The sequence below is a fragment of the Lipotes vexillifer genome, unplaced genomic scaffold (genome assembly GCF_000442215.2).
Source record: "Lipotes vexillifer unplaced genomic scaffold, Lipotes_vexillifer_v1.1 scaffold107, whole genome shotgun sequence".
Taxonomy (NCBI): domain Eukaryota; kingdom Metazoa; phylum Chordata; class Mammalia; order Artiodactyla; family Lipotidae; genus Lipotes; species Lipotes vexillifer.
The window spans coordinates 176,138-196,911 of NW_006777108.1; the positions used below are offsets into that span (position 1 = coordinate 176,138).

Genomic DNA, 20,774 nt, shown 5'->3' on the forward strand with positions numbered 1-20,774 from the left:
GGCGGCAGCTAGGGCCACCCAGTGGGGCCCAGCGACCTCGGCACGTCCTTTGCTAGGGTCCCGCAGCTCGGGCCTCGGTGCCCGCTCCTGACACGCTCCGGCCAGCCCCACCAATACATTAAAAAGGCATTTTTTAGGGAAAAAAATATAGATGTACATACATATATAATTATAAAGGTAATATAAGCTTACTCCAACTACACAAGAATGGGTCTAATTCTTACTGAAACACTTTTTCTTAGCTTTCCCAACATCCTTTCTCCTCAGTATTTTCCTCTTGTCTCTCTGGCTGTTCTTTCTCAGTCCGTCTGTGAACGTCTCCTATTCTACTCAAGGTCTAGGTTTTAGAACTCCCTAGGGCCAGGTCCTGGGCTCTCTTTCTCAACATTCCCTCCCTAGGTGATCACATTCATTCACAAAGATGTAAATACCATCTGCACCCTGATAATCCCCAGATTTATACTGTAAGCCCAAACCTCTACTAAAAACCTCCATTACTACATAAAAGTTACTTTGTCTAAAAACTGAACTCTTGATGTTCCCCCAAAACCTGTTCCTTCTCTAGACTTCTATATCCTCCACCCTATGGCTCATGCCATCGGACACTTATTTAATTCTAGGGAACCTCCTTGCCCCCATATATAATCCACCACCATATCCCCAAATACATTCTAAATGTGCCAACTTCTCTCCATTTCTACTGTCACTACTCTAGTCCAAGTGACCACTACCTCTCGCATGGACTATTTATTATTGCTCTATGCCATATCCTACAGATTCTCCTCTTTAATTTAAAGACAGTGAGGTCTTTAAATTAAAACAAACAAACAAAAAATAGATACTATCATTCCTCTGATTAAAACTCCTTCAATAATTTCCCCTTGCACTTCAGGTCAAAATTCAAACTGCCAAACCTTGTATATTCTGACCTGCCTGTTCCTATCCAATTTCATCCCAGGTTTTTGCTCCCCTCTGTACTTCAGTGATACTGGTCTTCTTTCAGTTCTTCCAGTAAGCCAAAATCCCTACTGCCTCAGGGCTTTTGCACATGCTGGTTCCTCTACCTGGAACGCTTTCCTCCACTTCTTGCCCAGCTAACTCTGATTCATCGTTCAAGTTACAGCACAAATATCACTTCCTGAGCCACCTCCTACCCTAAATTAGTTCCCCCTTGTGAATTCTCTCTCATAGCATCCTTTTCTTTCATATCACTCATTACAATTTGTAAGTAAATACATATGTGTGTGTATGCATATGTGCATATTAAATGCCTGGCTCTTCCACTACGTTGTAAAATTCATGAAGACAGGGACCATGTCCATCTTGGTCACCTCTGTATAGCCAACATTTTACATAGTGTCTGGCACATAATGGGTGCTTTATAAATATTTGCTGAATTAATCAATTAGTAAAAAGTCTCCTTCTCCACCAACACGCTGTTCCTGAAAGCAACCATTGTAAGTTGCTTTGCAGACAAGAAAACATATGATTAAAGGGTAAAGAGTTCAGGAGATTGGCTCAAGATGGCAGAGTAGAAGGACGTGCTCTCACCCCCCCCTTGTGAGAGCACTGGAATCACAACTAACTGCTGAACAATCATCGACAGGAAGCTACTGGAATTCACCAAAAAAGATACCCCACATCCAAATACAAAGGAAAAGCCACAATGAGACGGTAGGAGGGGTGCAATCAAAATAAAATCAAATCCCATAACTGCTGGATGGGTGACTCACAAACTGGAGAACACTTATACCACAGAAGTCCACCCACTGCAGTGAAGGTTCTGGGCACCAGGCTTCCCAATCTGGGGGCCCGGCAATGGTAGGAGGAATTCCTAGAGAATCAGACTTTGAAGGTTAGCGGGATTTGATTGCAGGACTTTGACAGGACTGCAGGAATCAGAGACTCCACTCTCGGAGGGCACACACAAAGTAGTGTGCGAATCAGGACCCAGGGGAAGGAGCACTGACCTCATAGGAGACTGAACTAGACCTACCTGCTAGTGTTGGAGAGTCTCCTATAGAGGTTGGGGTGGCTGTGGCTCACCGTGGGGACAAGGACACTGGCAGCAGAAGTTCTGGGAAGTAGTGCTTGGCGTGGGCCCTCCCAGAGTCAGCCATTAGCCCCACCAAGGAGCCTGGATAGGCTCCAGTGTTGGGTCATCTCAGGCCAAACCACCATCAGGGAGGGAACTCAGCCCCACCAATCACCAGACAAGTGGATTAAAGTTTTGCTGAGCTCTGCCCAGCAGAGCAACAGCCAACTCTACCCACCACCAGTCCCTCCCATCAGGAAACTTGCACAAGCCTCGTAAATAGCCTCATCAACCAGAGGGCAGACAGCAGAAGCAAGAAGAACTACAATCTTGCAGCCTGTGGAACAAAAACCTCATTCACAGAAAGACAGACAAGATGAAAAGGCAGAGGGCTATGTACCAGATGAAGAAACAAGATAAATCCCCAGAAGAACAACTAAATGAAGTGGAGATAGGCAACCTTCCAGAAAAACAATTCAGAATAATGTTAGGGAAGATGATCCAGGACCTCGGAAAAAGAATGGAGGCAAAGAAAATAATGAAGGAAATGATAGCAACGATCAATAAAATTAAAAGCTGGTTCTTTGAGAAGATAAACAAAATTGATAAACCGTTAGCCAGACTCATCAAGAAAAAAAGGGAGAAGACTCAAATCAATAGAATTAGAAATGAAAAAGGAAAAGTAACAACTGACACTGCAGAAATACAAAGGATCATGAGAGATTACTACAAGCAACTATATGCCAATAAAATGGACAACCTGGAAGAAATGGGCCAATTCTTAGAAAGGCACAACCTTCAGAGACTGAACCAGGAAGAAAATGTGAAATATGAACAGACCAATCACAAGCACTGAAATTGAAACTGTGATTAAAAATCTTCCAACAAACAAAGGCCCAGGACCAGATGGCTTCACAGGCGAATTCTATCAACCACTGAGAGAAAAGTTATCACTTATCCTTCTCAAACTCCCCCAAAATAGACATTTCTGCAAAGAAGATATACAGATTGCCAACAAACACATGAAAGGATACTCAACATCACTAATCATTAGAGAAATGTAAATCAAAACTACAATGAGGTATCACCTAACAACAATCAAAATGGCCATCATCAAAAAATCTACAAAAAATAAATGCTGGAGAGGGTGTGGAGAAAAGGGAACCCTCTTGCACTGTTGGTGGGAATGTAAATTGATACAGCCACTATGGAGAATGGTATGGAGGTTCCTTAAAAAACTAAAAATAGAATTACCATAAGATCCAGCAATCCCACTACTGGGCATATACCCTGAAAAAACAATAATTCAAAAGAGTCATGTACCAAAATGTTCACTGCATCTCTATTTACAATAGCCAGGACATGGAAGCAACCTAAGCGTCCATCAACAGATGAATGGATAAAGAAGATGTGGCACATATATACAATGGAGTATTACTCAGCAATAAAAAGGAACGAAACTGAGTTATTTGTAGTGACGTGGATGGACCTAGAGACTGTCATACAGAGTGAAATAAGTCAGAAAGAGAAAAACAAATACCGTATGCTAGCACATATATATGGAATCTAAAAAAACCAAAAAACAGGGTCATGAAGAACCTAGGGGCCAGATGGGAATAAATACGCAGACCTACTAGAGGATGGACTTGAGGATACAGGGAGGGGGAAGGGTAAGCTGGGACAAAGTGAGAGAGTGGCATGGACATATATACACTACCAAGCGTAAAACAGACACCTAGTGGGAAGCAGCCGCATAGCACAGGGAGATCAGCTCAGTGCTTTGTGACCACCTAGAGGGACGGGTTAGGGAGGGTGGGAGGGAGGGAGATGCAAGATGTAAGAGATATGGGGACATATGCATATGTATAACTGATTCACTTTGTTATAAAGCAGAAACTAACACACCATTGTAAAGCAATTATACTCCAATAAAGATGTTAAAATAAAAGAATGGAGGCAAAGAATGAGAAGATGCCAGAAATGTTTAATAAAGACCTAGAAGAATTAAAGAACAAACAAACACAGATGAACAATACAATAACTGAAATGAAAAATACACCAGAAGGAATCAAAAGCAGAATACCTGAGGCAGAAGAACGGATAAGTGACCTGGAAGACAGAATGGTGGAATTCACTGCTGTGGAACAAACTAAAGAAAAAATAATGAAAAGAAATGAAGACAGCCTAAGAGAATTCTGGGACAACATTAAACACAGCAACAATCGCATTATAGGGGTCCCAGAAGGAGAAGAGAGAGAGAAGGACCCAAGAAAATATCTAAAGAGATTATACTTGAAAACTTCCCTAACATGGGAAAGGAAATAGCAACCCAAGTCCAGGAAGCGCAGAGAGTCCCATACAGGATTAAACCCAAGGAGAAACACACCGAGACACAAAGTAATCAAATTGGCAAAAATTGAAGACAAAAATTATTGAAAGCAGCAAGGGAAAAATGACAAATAACATACAAGGGAACCCCATAAGGGTAACAGTTGATTTCTCAGCAGAAACTCCACAAGCCAGAAGGGAGTGGCAGGACATATTTAAACTGATGAAAGGGAAGAACCTACAACCAAGGTTATCTACCCAGCAAGGATCACATTCAGATTCGCTGGAGAAATCAAAAGCTGTACAGAAAAGCAAAAGCTAAGAGAATTCAGCACCACCAAACCAGCTCTACAGCAAAGGCTAAAGGAACTTCTCTAAGTGGGAAACACAAGAGAAGAAAAGGACCTATAAAAACAAACCCAAACCAATTATGAAAATGGTAATAGGAACATACATATCGATAAGTACCTTAAATGTCAATGGATTAAATGCTCCAACCAAAAGATACAGGTTTGCTGAACAGATACAAAAACAAGACCCATATATATGCTGCCTACAAGAGACCCACTTCAGACCTAGGGACACATACAGACTGAAAGTGAGGGGATGGAAAAAGATATTCCATGCAATTGGAAATCAAAAGAAAGATGGAGTAGCAATACTAATGTCAGATAAAATAGACGTTAAAATAAAGACTGTTACAAGAGACAAGGAAGGACACTACACAGTGATCAAGGGATCAATCCAAGAAGAAGATATAACAATTATAAATATATACGCACCCAACATAGGAGCACCTCAATACAAAACACAACTACTAACAGCTATAAAAGAGGAAATCAACAGTAACACAATAATAGTGGGAGACTTTAACACCTCACCTACACCAATGGACAGATCATCTGAACAGAAAATGAATAAGGAAACACAAGCTTTAAATGACACAATACACCAGATAGATTTAATTGATACTTATAGGACCTTCCATCCAAAAACAGCAGATTACACTTTCTTCTCAAGTGCACATGGAATATTCTCCAGGATAGGTCACATACTGGGTCACAAACCAAGGCTCAGTAAATTTAAGGAGATTGACATCATATCAAGCATCTTTTCTGACCACAACGCTATGAGATTAGAAATCAATTACAGGGAAAAAAAAAGTAAAAAACACAAACACATGGAGGCTAAACAATATGTTATTAAATAACCAAGAGATCACTGAAGAAATCAAAGAGGAAATCAAAAAATACCTAGCGACAAATGACAATGAAAACACGACGATCCAAAACCTATGGGATGCAGCAAAAGCAGATCTAAGAAGGAAGTTTATAGTAATACAATCCTACCTCAAGAAACAAAAAACATCTCAAATTAACAATCTAAACTTACACCTAAAGGAAGTAGAGAAAGAAGAATAAACAAAACCCAAAGTTAGTAGAAAGAAAGAAATCATAATGATCAGAGCAGAAATAAATGAAATAGAAACAAACAAAACAATAGCAAAGATCAATAAAACTAAAAGCCAGTTCTTTGAGAAGATAAACAAAATTGATAAACCATTAGCCAGACTCATCAAGAGGGAGAGGACTCAAATCAATAAAAGTAGAAATGAAAAAGGAGTAGTTACAACAGACACCACAGAAATACAAAGCATCCTAAGAGACTACTACAAGCAACGCTATGCCAATAAAATGGACAACCTGGAAGAAATGGACAAATTCCGAGAAAGGTATAACCTTCCAAGACTGATCCAGCAAGAAACAGAAAATATGAACAGACCAATCACAAGTAATGAAATTGAAACTGTGATTAAAAATCTTCCAACAAACAAAAGTCCAGGGTCAGATGCCTTCACAGGTGACTTCTATCAAACATACAGAGAAGAGCTAACACCCATCCTTCTCAAAGTCTTCCAAAAAACTGCAGAGGAAGGAACACTCCCAAACTCATTTTATGAGGCCACCATCACCCTGACACCAAAACCAGACAAAGATACTCCAAAGAAGAAAATCACAGAAAAATATCACTTATGAATAGAGATGCAAAAATCCTCAGCAAAATACTAGCAAACAGAATCCAACAACAGACTAAAAGGATCATACACCATGATCAACTGGGATTTAGTCCAAGGATGCAAGGATTCTTCAATATATGCCCATCAAAGAATGTGATACACCGTATTAACAACTTGAAGATTAAAAACCATATGATCATCTCAATAGATGCAGAAAAAGCTTTTGACAAAAGTCAACATCCATTTATGATAAAAACTCTCCAGTAAATGGGCATAGAGGGAACCTACCTCAACATAATAAAGGCTATATACGACAAACCCACAGCAAACATCATTCTCAATGGTGAAAAACTGAAAGTATTTCCTCTAACATCAGGAACAAGACAAGAATGTCCACTCTCACCAGTATTATTCAACATAGTGTTGGAAGTCCTAGCCACAGCAATCAGAGAAGAAAAAGAAATAAAAGGAATACAAATTGGAAAAAAAGAAGTAAAACTGTCAGTGTTTGCAGATGTCATGACACTATACATAGAGAATCCTAAAGAAGCCACCAGAAAACTACTAGAGCTAATCAATCAATCTGGTAAAGTTGCAGGATACAAAATTAATGCACAGAAATCTCTTGCACTCCTATACACTAATGATGAAAAATCTGAAAGAGAAATTAAGGAAACACTCTCATTTACCACTGCAACAAAAAGAATAAAATATCAAGGAACAAACCTACCTGGGAGACAAAAGACCTGTATGCAGAAAACTATGACACTGATGAAAGAAATTAAAGATGATACAAACAGATGGAGAGATATATACCATGTTCTCGGATTGGAAGAATCAATATTGTGAAAGTGACTATACTACCCAAAGCAATCTACAGATTCAATGCAATCCCTATCAAACTACCAATGGCATTTTTTACAGAACTAAAACAAAAAATCTTAAAATTTGTATGGACACACAAAAGACCCTGATTAGTCAGAGTGGTCTTGAGGGAAGAAAACGGAGCTGGAGGAATCAGACTCCCAGACTTCAGACTATGCTACAAAACCTACAGTAATCAAGACAATATGGTACTGGCACAAAAACAGAAATATAGATCAATGGAACAGGATAGAAAGCCCAGAGATAAACCCACACACTTATGGTCAACTAATCTATGACAAAGGAGGCAAGGATATACAATGGAGAAAAGACAGTCTCTTCAATAAGTGGTGTTGGGAAAACTGGACAGCTACATGTAAAATAATGAAATTAGAACACTCCCTAACACCGTACACAAAGATAAACTCAAAATGGATTAGAGACCTAAATGTAAGACTGGACACTATAAAACTCTTAGAGGAAAACATAGGAAGAACATTCTTGGACATAAATCACAGCAAGATCTTTTTTGATCCACCTCCTAAAGTAATGGAAATAAAAACAAAAATAAACAAATGGGACCTAGTGAAACTTAAAAGTTTTTGCATGGCAAAGGAAACTACAAACAAGACCAAAAGACAGCCCTCCGAATGGGAGAAAATATTCGCAAACGAATCAACGGACAAAGGATTAATCTCCAAAATATATAAACAGCTCATGCAGCTCAATGTTAAAAAAACAAACAACCCAATCCAAAAATGGGCAGAAGATCTAAATAGACATTTCTCCAAAGAAGACATATAGATGGCCAAGAGGCACATGAAAAGCTGCTCAACATCACTAATCATTAGAGAAATGCAAATCAAAACTACAAAGAGGTATCACCTCACATCAGTTAGAATGGGCATCATCAGAAAATCTACAAACAACAAATGCTGGAGAGGGTATGGAGAAAAGGGAACCATCTTGCACTGTTGGTGGAAATGTAAATTGATACAGGCACTATGGAGAACAGTAACGTTCCTTAGAAAACTAAAAATAGAACTACCATATGACCCAGCAATCCTACTACTGGGCATATGCCCAGAGAAAACTATAATTGAAAAAGCACACGCACCCCAATGTTCATTGCAGCACTATTTACGATAGTCAGGTTATGGAAGCAACCTAAATGCTCATTGACAGACGAATGGAAGATGTGCTACATATATACAATGGAATATTACTCAGCCAGAAAAAGGAACGAAATTGGGTCATTTGTAGAGAAGTGGATGGATCTAGCGACTGTCATACAGAGTGAAGTAAGTCATAAAGAGAAAAACAAAATATCGTAAATTAACGCATATATGTGGAACCTAGAAAAATGGTACAGATGAACCAGTCTGCAGAGCAGAAATTGAGACACAGATATAGAGAACAAACGTATGGACATGTGAGCAGGCACCATGTCATGTGGAGCACGTCCATAATGGTTTAACAGCAGCATTTTATCACTATAGTAAGTTTTAAGAGGAAGGTGGTAAGAAGGATTTCTTCAATAAAACTGTAATTATAAAGTGGCTAATTGTATTGCAATAAAAAAGAAAGTATTTTGGAGTAAAAAATAATTTTGTCACTTTAGAAAGGTGTTAAATTTTTAGTAAGTTGATTTAATGTCTTATACTTAATAGTCCCACTTTCAGAAGAGATATGCATGTTTTGCTCAGTCCTTATCACATTAATGGCAGTTAACTGAAAAATCCAAAATTACTTTTTAGCAAGCCAATGGTTTCATGTTTATTCAAGTTAACGTTGGCTCAATAGGCAGAGAGGACCAGAACTGTCATTCTAATGTGTTTTTTATTTATTTTTAAATTGAAGTATAGTTCTAATTGTTTTAATTCGTTGCACTAAAAATCTGTTAAAAACAAAAACAAACCAAACCTCCTACTTTATTTTTTCTTGCACTTAAAAGAGGAATTCAAAGTTCCTCTAGTAAGTTCAACACCTGGGGGAACTTCATTAAGCACTATTCCTTGAAATTACCACTTCACGGTGCAAAATAGGGGCTTTATAATCTGAAAAAGTTAATGTAACGTGCACCGCTACTCAGGGACTCACAGTGGCACTGGGAAATGCTGCCATGCTATTACCTTAATTAATTTTTCCATCAAATGAGTGGAGTGCAAAAAAAAAAAAAATCATGCCTGAAAGTCAGGGTTTAAAGGATTTGGAGAAACAATGAATTCCTGATTTCAACATTAGCTGAGGAAGACTTTAATTTCTGCTCTCATACAGTCTTTAATTCTGGTAGCTACGTGTCAAGACATAAATGGATGCTAGATAAAGTTCAGAGATACTAAAATGATTAAGGAATCTGTTGACTGCTACAGGTAGTAAACTGTAAAAAGTGTTATGACACTTCAGGATGGAAAAGGCAATGTAAAAGGCATATTATAAGACTGCATAATGTTATGAACTGTTATGAAAGGTATATCCTACTCGAACTTGTTTGCCAAATTTCAAAATTCGAGAATTTAAGATTTCTACAACAAAGGCGATACCAACTTAAATTTTGAAATAATTTAAGACAAATAAAATATTATTCTAAGCTGTGGAGAGAAAACATCAATCTTGTAAGAATCAGTGTAAAACTAAATTTTAATAGTTTGAAGGAGAATTTGGGTGATTTTTATAGATTTTATGGACTTAAAAGTAATCTTGCAAATACATTTGGGTGGGGATAGAGAATAGCTGACTTTTAAAGGTTGTTATTACAAACAATAGTCATAAATTCTCACAAACCTTCCTTTGAGGTGAATGCAAAAAATACAGGTCTGGACCAAACACCAGAATTCTTTGCTTCCTATTAAAAAGTTGCTACTGGCCAATTCTCGAATGAAAGTGTTAGCAGAATTTCAAATCTGCCTCATGCCTTGAACGTAGGAGCAATTCCAGGGTTTCAAGAATTTTTAGCAATCAAGGGAAAGAAGGGGGTTCACTGCATAATAATTAGATGCTAAACAGTCTTTTGACTTATTTAAGCTGCCTTTCTATTTTCCTCATTGACACAGGAACTATCAAGTTTACTCAGATTTCTCTTTGGGCAAGTCCTGGCTAACCTTCTGTGCTCCCCTGTGTATAGACATATATGTAGAATCTGAACATCTTTATAAGTTTCTCCAACCAACCACTGGCAAGCTGGGTCATTTCTTCTACTCTTCATGAATTCATCATCAATCCAAAGTGGCAATTTTAAAATCCTACAGTTTCTCTGAAGATCATGAAATACCTTGATTAGTATAGCCTCACAGTTTTTCTTTTTTACATATAAATTTTAAGAAAAACTAGCTTTTGATCCTAATGTAAATATTCCGATTTTCTAAAGGTACTGCTTGACTTGCTATGTTATTAGGAATACCAGTCAGCTTCCTTGACAAAACTGATCTTGAGGAATCTAAGTTTTGAAAATACTTCTGTTTTTAGACAGCAAAGGTGCCGAGGTCAAACCATATGGCACAAGAGTAAATAATCAGTTGCTTCAAAGAAACACTTGTTGAGCTACTGATGTGTGCTACAAAGAACTATCTCATTTTTTGGAGCACTACATGAAAGGGCAGGTGTTAGGAATGGGGAAAAATGCCAAATCTCACTTGAGGTTACAGCAGCTTACTGACAATATGGTGACTGTCACAGGGACCAGGCAAGGTTATGACGGTGAGATATAAATTGACTATGTGATTAAACCTTAAATGCCTGATGCGACAGCGGTTCATTACTAAGTATTTATAGGGTCTCATCTGTGGTGTGTCAAATTAAAAATCTGATATTTTAACAAACTATGCTAACTTTCTACTTTAAAAATGCATTAATCCAAGCTACTTAAGGAATACTTATGTAACAGTTAAGCAATATTTTATTTATTTTAAAAGTTTATAATTTGTTCAGATATTGTGCCTGAACACTGGTGCTAAGAAGTAAAAATAATTTCTTACCCTTTTCCCTAAAATTTCTGCCAGTTCTTTCAGGAATTCAAACAACAAGATTTCATTCCCTATACCCTGTCTCCTACTTTTTATTTCCTTTCCCTGTTCTCTATCGCACCTGGGAATGTTGACCTTGAAGCCAATGGCTTGACCTTTGGCAGCCACCACCTAATTCCAAATGGAGTCATGTCAAGGCAACTGCACGCAGCAGGTGTACAAGAAATGCTGGCACTTTACCATCAAGTGCAAAGACAGTGCCATTTTTGAGCATTAGCACCACCCCAGAGTGGATAAGAGCCAGGGGTTCTGGCCTGCAGAAAATAGGAAAGCAGGAAAAACACATAAAGAAATGCCTGTGTGTTTTGTGACTAAGGAGCCACAGCCCTAAGAGTAGCTTAGAAAAAGGGCAAATTATTGGTGAAGCTAAAGCAAGGAAATTTTCTTGATGCAGAGCATGTGGTTACATAACCGTAACCCACAGCATATTTGGTTACAAGGACAAATAAAGTTCATTTGTATTCATTGCTTAATGGAAGTTTTTATACATCCATATTGTTGTGCAATACTTTAATATTGATGCAGCACCTAGTGTCAATTGACCTTGAACAACAGTCCATTAAATATCACCAGGCCCTGGTTGAATCAGTAGTTAGCATCAAATACTACCCTGAGGTGTCCAACTCAGAGATGATTTAAGCTTTATGACTTGATGAATATAGCAATGATTTACTTCTTGGCAATAAGGGCACAGGGAGAACAAGCTTCTGTTTTGTTTGTTTCAAGTCAGTGGGTCAGATCCAATATTGGAAAAATTTCAAAAAGTATACTAAATTCTTCCAATGCCTATACTAGGCTTTGGTCCTATGTTAAACATCTTTAAGAAACTGGATTAATTATTTCAACAGCTAACTACTATTTAACATTCTATAGACCCTTTTATCAATTCAAATAACTATAAACCTATATGTATCAAAAAGACATTTTTGTATTAGTCTGGCTTTAGAATCTATTATCTCAATTGAAAACATGAAAAACTGGGTTATGTTGTTGCTTTGTTTTAAGGTGACCAATAAGATAAAGTTTTATTAACACTGGATTTTCCATCACATAATAATGGCTATGGTTTCTTAAAGACTCAGTATATGTAAGTGTTGGGCTAAGTTTTTGACATATACTGTCTCATTTAATCTTTACAACAATCTGATAAATTAGGCATTATTATTCCACTTTACAGATAGGAAAACTGAGGCACAAAGATAGTAATTGACTTGCCTAGACCAACAACTAATTAATGTCATGTGAACCAGAGCTGGATTCAGGTCTAATAAGCTCTGAGGTCTAGCTCCTGGTCACTAGAGTGGACAGTTTTCACTGGGCTCTCCTACTGTAATTCACCACAGATAACTTGCAGGAAATTATTTGGTCCAATTAGCCAAAAGGATTACTCAGACTAGGCCCCTACCAAGCACGAAACACCATTCAGTAAGGAAAGCCTCGATTAAACCCCAAGATGAGTTCTGTAAGTTAAACCTACAGACGTTTATTGAGCGCACGCAAAAGAGATTAGAGGCAAAGCCAAAAACACAGACCTCATTTCAAGAAAAAGAAAATATTCAGGATTAGTTAAAAAGAAGCAAATGTACCAACCTTATTATTAGGGTGTTTCTACATTTTATCTTAAAATGTGGCTACTGTAAAATTATGCTACCTGCCCACATTCTGTACTCTTTCTTAAGTTACTATATACAAACAGACAATATGACAAGCTTTAAAGAGACCAATTCAGCAAAAACTTATAAGTCAACAAAGCAAAAATACTTTCTGATAGATGAAAATATAAGGGTAATTAAAACTTTACATATCTGAATGTATACATTAAAATAATAGGATGACCATTGGTGTGTCATCAAAAATAAATAAATAGGGCTTCCCTGGTGGCGCAGTCATTGAGAGTCCGCCTGCCGATGCAGGGGACACGGGTTCGTGCCCCGGTCCGGGAAGATCCCACATGCCGTGGAGCAGCTGGGCCCTGTGAGCCATGGCCGCTGAGCCTGCGCGTCCGGAGCCTGTGCTCCGCAATGGGAGAGGCCACAACGGTGAGAGGTCCGAGTACCGCAAAAAAAAAATAAAAAATAAATAAATAAATAAATAAATAAATAAAACTGTCATAGGTGAAATGAATCAAATAACACTGAGTATTTCTTACTGATTTATCTATAAATCTATACTGTGGTAGAAGTTTGTTTGCTCCAGGCTTCTGATCCTACAACATGACTAAACGTTATTTGCTCTGGAGATTAAATCACGGACAAAACAAAACAAAGCCCAGATTTAAGAACTCAGTGGTGGGCTTGGGCAGAAACCTTGGCATTCTGCTGGAGAGAAGGAGAAACTGCTACTGAGTGAGCACCCATTCTGTGCCCAGCGCTGGGCTGAGTAGTTTACATAAGTTATTGGATCTAAACATTTCAACAGCCCTACTGAGACCACATCATCATCATCCTTTCACAGCTGAGGTAACTGAAGCCCAGAGAGGTTAATTAACTCACCACAGTCCCAGTGGGCAAGTAGCAGAGCTGAGATTCAACTCCGGATGTCTGACTCATAGACAATGGGGTTCCCCCAAAATTAACATATAAAAATTATATATACATATAGTAATCTTAACTCCTTTTCCTCCAAAAATGACAGGATTCTCAAAATGTAGCTTTAGAAAAGCTGGGGGGCAGGGGTGTGACCCAATCCAAGGAAAGGAACACCCTCATGGAGTGAGGCAGCTACCGTGGCTGGACAAGCAGTGGGGTCTGTGGGGAAACCAGAGTCCTGATGACCTCCAGCCACCCCAGTTGTTTTCAGCTTGTTTCCTACCACCAGGGAATGGAAAGTGACCGGCTCTGTGAGCGGCCATTGGAAGCCAGGCTCCAACAGTCCTGGACGTGTTGGCAGAGGATGGCATGTGTCTTCTGCATTGTGGAAAAGCTCAGAGACACAGTGGCTCCCCCCTTAACACACTGAGGAATGAGTCTGTTGCTTCCTATTTTGCCCTGTCACTCCATACGAAGACGTTAAGAAAAGAACTTTTGGATTCAAAGAGAGAACTTTAAAATAAAAAAGAATAATTTTTGGAAGAAACATTGATAGGAACCAGATGAGATGAAGAATAACATGTTCTGTGAAGTGAAAACAAGTAAACAAGAGCTATCATGCACATCAATAAGATAATTTGAAAAGCACATTGGAATAAAGTAAATAAAGACAACTAGATGTTTGAAAGTATTGAGTGAGCAGATGCCATCTAAATAAGCAGAACTCCTCCATCTAAGGACATCTAGAAACTCAGCAGGTGAAGAAACATTTAAATCCACCTTCATTAAACTGGCAGGTAGAAAAATGGAGCTATAATCTGAAGAAGCACAAGAGCTGGAACTTAGGAGGAAGAAATGTAGCAATCTTAAAACTGAGCTACAAACAATCCAAAGTGATCAGTCCCAAGAAGAGGATCTGACCAGCAGACATCTTCAAAGACCAAATATCTCAGGTCATAGTTAAGTAGCATTCATCTGGGAACTGAGGAGAGAGATGGCTAACTTATATCAGGACTTAAGTGCAGCCTGAACTACTAAGAACACTGAAAACTCCAAGTGCAATCGGGAAAGCCTTCATTCCAAGAGAAGGCATTGAAGTCACTGGGAAGGACAGCACAAAGTCCATTTGATGCAATGCTCAAAAGACAATCTTCTCTCACTAAATGCAAAGCACTTTGTTATAAGGATCATAGCTTCCCCTTTACCAGGAGATATAAAGATTTTATCAGACAAAGCAATTCTCCAACCACAGATAATGAGAGAACCATTCCTAATGACAGCACAAACTTTCAGGAACATGACTCCTATGGCAAAAAATCTATGGGAGCTAATTCATGGGTGTTCGCAAGAGCTCCTAAATTGAGTCAGGTAGTTTTTGGGGAGATTAGGAATAAGACTTTTGGGTCAACATAACCAAGGCTGCCTTTGTAAGAATTAATTCTGAAGAGATTCATATCTGGAGATGAGGATACGAGATTTTTCCCTACTTGTTCTCCAAGAAATGTGTATAACAAACTATAAAAGTGGACTTAGATTAAAAATTTGCTGAAATCTTTAGTCTTTAGTATAGAATATATATTTTTATTATATATATTAAGGTACAATATGTACCAATATATTGTCCCTTTAAAAATTACCTTTATATTATACTATCTTTCCTTCAAATTTGATGCCTTTACAGGATTTTTCCAGCTATAATATCTGTGCTTTCAAGAGTGGTATGCTATCAATCAACCAATATCAACTTTCCTCTTTGACTGACCTTGCAACAATATTCATTTAAGGTATCATCACTCTTCACGGACAAATCATTGTCTATTAAACAGTAATTTATTTGATGTGTTCCTGGAAATTTTTTTACATCACTGGTTTTATGAAACCCAAGTGTTCCATGAAAGAAACTACAAAAATAACACCACCCTATTCACAACATACTCATTAAGCATACTTTTATGAATATAAGTAAAACACTTCATAATCTTATATTTACTATATAATACAATTCAAACTGAATTAAAATGCTTTTTGATATCAGAGTCTTAGGTCTTAGCTATTCCCTGAACATTGTGGGAGACTGGAAAGCATTTTTAGTTAATGCATTTGGGATTAAAACCACTGCTTTTTGGATGAAAAAATAAAGTTAGTTGGCATATTTTGCTTCAATGACCAAAAGAAACATGAGGTAGCAGTGCAAATTAATGGAGATGATAGGTAACTCTTGCATTTTTAAGGGGGAGAATGGAAGAACAACGAAGATTATAAAAGCTTTTTAGGCTAGGCATTTGGTTTCAGCATGGTGTGGTAAAGGGCTTCATTCTAACCATATGCCTCATGCTCTTGAATATCTATGATGAAACTTCAAATGAACAGTAACATTTATATACTTTTCCATAGAATGAAGAATGACAAATCTTCTGAATTTACTTAGGTGAAAGCCAATTAGAAGAGAGATTTAACTCTGGAAAGTAAAAGCACCAAAATATAGCTTAATTAAATAGGGAAGATAATTTTAAAAGCATAATCTTCCTATATTCATGAACTTCTTAAGGGTTCAAATCTAAAGGCCTTAAGTTAAAATAAAAAATCTTAACAATAACAAAGGCTACAACCCCCCGAGATACAGGAACCAGAGAATTTCTGGGAATTGAGAGTCACGTCCACACTAGGGGAAATCTAATGGCTTACTTTGACACCGCATTCCCCAAATCCCACTACCTTCGGACTCAGCTCTGAGACTCGGTGAGCTAACGACGGTTTCCCGAGGATTACAGAACCAGGACAGTATCTCAAATAGAATACTCTAAGTTAAGCCTATAGTTCTACAGTAACATTATAATAACTTTGCTAATAATAACGTGGGTCAAAATTTTTTTAAAAGGTAGGGAAGAATAACCCTATACTTTGGAATTAAAGCATATACTGCTAATTCTTAACTATAACAAAAAAAAAAAGAAGAAAAGAAAAAGGCAATTACAATCCTTTGAAAATGCGAGGAAATTAAAAGTTCAGAATTATCTAAAAGAACCAGAAACTACACTCATATTTTCTTCTCTAAAGAGGGATATTCATATTATGTATGACAGAAATCTCTAATTTTATCAATAAGTGGGAAGTCTGTCTTGGTCTGCTGTATCTGGATTCAATGTAAAGCAATTATACTCCAATAAAGATGTAAAAAAAAAAAAAAGATAATATGGAATGGGGTGAAACAGGTGGGGGTATAGATAAAACATGACAGTCATCAGTTGGTAAATATTAAAGCTGGATGAGTTCATGGGTATACAAGGAACACTTACAGTATTTTGTATACTTTTGTATATGTTTAAAATTTGTGATAATTGTTTAAAAACAAGACGACACTGTAGAAAACAGTTTGGCAGTTTCTCAAAGGTTAAATGTAGAGCTACCATATGATCCAACAACTCTGCTACTACCTACACTGCACATCTAAAAGAACTGAAAGCAGGGATTTGAACAAATATTTGTACACCAATGATCATAGCAGCATGATTCACAATAGCTACAAGGTGGAAACAACCCAAGTGTCAATCAACCGATGAATAACAAAATATGGTATATACACACAGTGGGATTTATTAAGCCAAAAAAGGAATGGCATTTTGTTACATGCTATAACATGGATGAACCTTGAAAACACTAGGTTTAGTGAAATAAGCCAGACATAGAAGGATAAATATTGTAGATTCCACTTACACGAGGTACCTAGAATAGGCAAATTCATAGAGACACAAAACAGAATAGAGGTTACTAAGGGCTGGTGGGAGGGAAAATGGGGTTGTTACTGTTTGATGGTTACAGAGTTTTTGTTGAGGATGATGAAAAAGTTTTGGTTATAGACAGTGGTGATGGTTACACAACACTGTGACTGTATTTAATGCCACTGAACTGCATATTTATAAATGGTTAAAATAAATATGATTTATGTATATTTTACCACAATAAAAAAAGGAATAAAAAAAAGACATTTCCAAGCTACTAATACAAATGAAGTATATTAAGCATATAAAATACATAAGTATAAACAATTAACATGTTTTTATAAACATTTAAAGAAAGGTTCAGTGACAGAGCTGAAAATTATTAAGGTATTTTAGCAGAATACCTAACTTCAATTGACATGAATGGCTAGCAGTAAAAACTGCCCTGGGATTAATTCTACACAGTGGCTGGTGGCATACCAGCCTGTGTATGCATAATTACCACATATTGCTAAGTTTTCTGTGTAGCATCTATTTCATGTGGTCACATTAATTTCAAAACATGAGCAATGGCTATTACTAACAAGGGGACCACAAATCTAATTTAGGAATATGAAGTTTATATTGGTTTGCTTTGTTTTGCAGAATAACAATTGTCATGGCTGGGTGAAAGATACTCTCACTAAACCAATAAATAAAATCAACAAAGGAAATGCATCAGTGAAGCACTCAAAATGTCAGCCTTCAGTGCATACTTATAGCCTAGTAGTTTCTTCAGAACTATACACCAAGACCACTGATGTCCTTCCGAGGTTTAATTTGGCATTGAGCTGATTACCCGGAGACTCTGGAGTTTCCTGCCAGATAAGGGACAAACATACCAACTGGGTATGGTGTGCTACTTGCTGCTGTTTTAAAAAACAATGCCAGATTGCAACACTCTTTGTGCACAAAAATGCCTGACATTTCTGGCTTAAGACCTTTTGGGTCTAATAAATAACTCCATTTCTAATGACAGAGGTTTCTTTCATTGATGGATTTATTAAATAAATAAGTAGTTCATCAGTTTACAGAATGTGTTATTTCACACAATTTAATATGAAAGAACTAGCAGGTGGTACTATTAAGAAGCATCAGTAGTAGGAATTGTTTCATAGATGACCAACTTAATCTACATTTGGAACACTGCCATCCTTTATGAAGTTTTTCCACATAACACATTCAGAGTTTTAGTGCCCATCTACTCAGGGTGTTTATGAAATCCTTGTGCAGCTTTAAACTTGACCTATCCCACTGAATTATATTTTATGGGACTGTGTTAAAACTGCTGTGTATTCATCCAGACCACATTCTTTAAAGGAACTTCAAGCCAGCATCATGAATGCAATTTATGAAATCACTCAGCAGCAGCTGGAGAATGTTTTCAATGAGGTGGAAAATCAGACTGAATGTTGATCACCAAAAAAGGGTGGTTATGTTGAAGTCTATAAATTTAAACTGCAGTGTTAAAGTCTTATTCACACTGATTTAAGTCATTTTTATTTTTTTTCTGTCACAAATACAACAAAGATTAAGGTTTAATGTTAACATGGAATTTTAAAAACACCCAAAATGGCTATGATGTTATACATTTCTATTAGAAATTTTTATTATTTTTCCCATGTTAGAAGACTAATAGCAACTCATTAGAAAATGTTTTACAGCATCCTAAAAGGCTAAAATATATTTTAGAGATCACTGATTCTCCAATTGACTTAGGCCATGTTTGTAAAATTGTACTATTTATAAAAATATTTTTATAAGCAAACCATTTCCTAATGGGTTGTGAAAGGAGAAAAATCAGTGCAAGAGAGAAGTTGGTTAACATGTTAAAACAGAACATGACTAGATACAATGCAGTAACCTGGATTTGATCCTGGGACAAAATAAGGACATTAGTAGAAAAATTGGTAAAATCGACATGAAGTCTGTGGTTTAGTTAATAGTATTATACCAGTGTTAATTTCACAGTTCTGACAAATCTCCCACAGCTATGTTAGGTGCAGATGAAGGATATAAAGAAACACTCTGTAGCATTTCTGCAACTTCTCCGTAAGTCTAAAATTATTCCAAAATGAAAGTTTATTAATTTTTTAATGTTATGAGAATATTGGTAGCTTCTGCAATCCCCTTCTTCTCTACCTTTCCTGTACCTATTGCTTGTGACAAATTTTATTTTCCAAAGTTGGCCACCAAATCTCCTGTCACATGTTCTTTTTAGCCACATTTCCCCATTAAGAACTAGCATTTACTTAGCCATACTCTTGAATCTGAGATCACCCTGAGTCTACTTTAACCAATGAAACATGGTGAGAGTGATGCCATACCAGTTCTAAGTGTAGCTCTTAACTGGCTTGGTAGCTTCACCTCTTACCTCTCTGAATGCTCTTAGAATCCAGACACCATTTTATAAGAAACCCAAGCAATGCAGAGAGGCTACATACAGGTTCTCTTTTCCACAGCGTGAGCTTGAGCCAGAATCAACCAGCCCCCATGAGAGTAAGCCACTCTGGACATCAAGCCCAGTCGAGCTTTGTGATGACAGCAACCCCAGCCAACACCTGATTACAACCACATGAAAGAGCTCAACCAAGCACTGCCCAGCTAAGCCCAGACAACCCACAGAACTATGAGAGATAACAACTATGAGAGATAACAAATCACTGTTTTATGCCACTAAGTTTATGGTAGTTTGTTACACAGCAAAAGATAATTTGGACATGTAATCATCAAAAAGGAAACTGCCACCCAGATGAATTCATGGAAGGGTTGAAAATAGAAGGTCTGAAAAATAGAAGAACTGAAAAAATAATTATTGTTTCTATTTTCACTTTACTATTCTGCCTATTTCTTTCTTTACACAGGATTTATTGATTATAGCAGTTAAGGACAATAAGCGATTTTCAGGAAAAAATACTCAACTAGAACTTCATGGGAGAATCTACATTTTCACATTAACCAAGAGTCAAACATATCAGTTCACTAAATACTTTCTTAAAAGGGACATGAACTACTCATTGCATTTGCTTACTAAATGACAAGAATATTTTACTGACTTCCAACGGCTAGAGCAAGTAATCCAAGCAGAAGCTATAAAAATACTTATCCAAAATTGACTATATAATACAAAATAATAATAGCTGATATTTATCTCAGATATTCCTCACAGTCCTATCAGGTGGCTCTTTTTTCCCTATTTTTTTTTTTTTTTTTTTTTTCGTT

The 20,774-nt window shown here is 37.2% G+C and overlaps 1 pseudogene; it reads left to right on the plus strand.

Annotated features, from left to right (window-relative positions):
* The first annotated feature begins 14,163 nt into the window (after window positions 1-14,163).
* Window positions 14,164-14,924, plus strand: LOC103073284 (5-azacytidine-induced protein 2 pseudogene; annotated as a pseudogene).
* The last annotated feature ends 5,850 nt before the right edge of the window (window positions 14,925-20,774 follow it).